This window comes from Saccopteryx bilineata, chromosome 1, assembly GCF_036850765.1.
Source record: "Saccopteryx bilineata isolate mSacBil1 chromosome 1, mSacBil1_pri_phased_curated, whole genome shotgun sequence".
Lineage (NCBI taxonomy): Eukaryota > Metazoa > Chordata > Mammalia > Chiroptera > Emballonuridae > Saccopteryx > Saccopteryx bilineata.
In genome coordinates, this window is record NC_089490.1 from 109,553,348 (window position 1) to 109,556,302 (window position 2,955).

The window sequence follows — 2,955 nt, forward strand, 5'->3', positions numbered from 1 at the left end:
CAATGCTATTGGCCATCCTGAGTTGGTGCTAATCTCACAAGTACAGAAATCACATTTACAAAATCTCTGCACACATAGCCCAAATTAATAAAATGTTCTTTAAGCTTCCTAAGCTATTAATATTCATTTTGTAGCCTTTTTGGTACCTTAGTATATGTGCATACTGTTTTGTATTCACAATGCAAAGATGCCAATTTGTGAGTGTAGGAATTGTGCTGGGTCCAAACAAAGTGATAAAATTCTACGTGACCTTTTCTTTGTCTTTGCAGACCATCATTCTGAAGGGAAAGGGCTAGAACAGGGCAGTAAAGGATAGAGTGGGTGAAAAGACAGTGTGCTCTAGGCAGATAGTCTCTGTCTCATTAGAAATAAGATCTGATATTTTTTTACAAAGGAATGCAGAAAAAAGGGGGGGGATGAGGTGATTGATGTTAACTAAACTTATGGTAATCATTTCTCCACATGTACATATATAAAATTATTAGGTTGTAAACCTTAGACTAGTACAACGTTAGATGTCAATTTATATCTCATAAAATTGGGGGGGGGTAAATAAAGGGGAACACTTGACTTTCTGGCTCTCAGTTGGCAGTTCAGTAAATGAGAGCAGTCAAGACCCCGTGTTAGGCCTGACCTGTGGTGGCACAGTGGATAAAGCGTTGACCTGGAAATGCTGAGGTCGCCGGTTCAAAACCCTGGGCTTGCCTGGTCAAGGCACATAAGGGAGTTGATGCTTCTAGCTCCTCCCCCCTTCTCTCTCTCTGTCTCTCCTCTCTCTCTCTCTCTCTCTCTCTCTCTCTCTCTCTCTGTGTCTCTCCCTCTCCTCTCTAAAATTAAAAAAAAAAAAAAAAAAAAAAAGACCCTGTGTTAGTTTTCCTGGAGCTCTCTAAACTGCAGGTAGCTGAAGCTTTGATCTTTGCTGATGGGTTCTTTGCCTAAAGCCCAGGACAACTTCACCCCATCCCCCTGACCTGTGTGTCCCATTGTATCTAGTGTAAGAGCCTTAGGGAGTGAAAGGCCAAAAGGGAGGTGGTGGTGGCTAAAAGGCAGACTTCCTACATTCTTTGCCCAGGAAAGCAATTTGAATAATAAGGTTGAGACTGCCTCAGAAGCTGTCCGAGACCTTGGGTTTGTTTGGGTAGGTTGTACGGGTGGAGGAGGGGTGTGCTGCAATGTCCTAGAGTCCAGGGCTGCAAATTGTAAGTGATTCAGTGAAATCCTTACTTTAGGTTATACGTGTAAGATATTTTTCCCCTCCGAGAAGGAAGGAAGGAGCTGGAGCGATGAAGTGTGGAATAATAAAAGGCTTTATTGAGTACAGAGCGCTTCCCGCCCAAGGAGTTTCCCTAGCCCTGGAGACAGAGGCTAAGGAAGTTGCAAGGAGTGACCCATGTGGGAGATATTTAAAGGGTCCCTAGGGTGGTCAAGCTAATATGACCTGGTGAAATCTCACTGGCTGATGTAGGTGTCGCTCTTTTCCAAAGGGCTCCTGGGAAGTTTCTTTTGGCATGCTTGGTTGTGGGGAGTTTTAGCCAAAGATCCCGGGTCTTGGCTACCCACGTAACCTTCCCCCATTATCCACCGACCTTACATTCTGACCTTTTGTGTTAACTAGAATAGGGTTGCCCTGGCCGGTTGGCTCAGTGGTAGAGCATCGGCCTGGCGTGCAGAAGTCCCAAGTTCGATTCCTGGCCAGGGCACACAGGAGAAGTGCCCATTTGCTTCTCCACCCCTCCCCCTCTCCTTCCTCTCTGTCTCTCTCTTCCCCTCCCGCAGCCAAGGCTCCACTGGAGCAAAGTTGGCCCGGGCGCTGGGGATGGCTCCTTGGCCTCTGCCCCAGGCACTAGAGTGGCTCTGGTCGTGACAGAGCAACGCCCCGGAGGGGCAGAGCATCGCCCCCTGGTGGGCAGAGCGTCGCCCCTGGTGGACGTGCCGGGTGGATCCTGGTCGGGCGCATGTGGGAGTCTGTCTGACTGTCTCTCCCCATTTCCAGCTTCAGAAAAATACAAAAAAAAAAAGAATAGGGGCGCCGTTTATCCTGCTGATTATAGGTGTCACGGGGAGGGGAAGATCGAAAGGTGGTGGCTTTGAGGGGTGTCATGAGGGACATCTGTTTGACCGTGACTGGAGAAAATTCATGGATGCGGTCTTGTAAGGATTTAAAAAAAAAAGAGGAGTGGCCCTGGCCGGTTGGCTCAGTGGTAGAGCATCAGCCTGGCATGTAGGAGTCCCGGGTTCAATTCCGGCCAGGGCACACAGGAGAGGCACCCATCTGCTTCTCCACCCCTCCCCCTCTCCTTCCTCTCTGTCTCTCTCTTCCTCTCCTGCAGCCAAGGCTCCAGTGGAGCAAAGTTGGCCTGGGCACTGAGGATGACTCTATGGACTCTGCCTCACGAGCTTGAATGGCTCTGGTTGCAACAGAGGGACGCCCCAGATGGGCAGAGCATCGCCCCCTGGTGGGCATGCCGGGTGGATCCTGGTTGGGCGCATGCGGGAATATGTCTGACTGCCTTCCCGTTTCCAACTTCAGAAAAATACAAAAAAAAAAAAAAAAAATAGAGGAGTAATAGGGGGATCTGCAGGGTCAAGCCTTTTGGTGAGCTAGATATGGATGGAGTCCAGTGGTTCTGACTGCCAGTGGTTCTGCATGGAGGCAACCTTGAGGCAAAACTGTATGCCGGAAGTGGCATATGAAGGGGGAAAACTGCATGTCAGGAGTGGTGTAAAAAGAGGAAAAGAAGGGGTGTCCCATCCATTCCCATAACTGAGACCCGTGAGGGAACTAGAGGTCCAGAGTGTGATAGCAAAACAGAGAAAGTAGCCCCCATGTTCACAAGAAATGAGATGGGCTTACCCACTAGTTGCAGCATACCCTGGGTTCTCCAAGTCCAAGCCATGTCCTAGGAGTTTGAGCGATGCGCCCATCTGTCTGGCTCATCCTCCCCATTCGGGTGG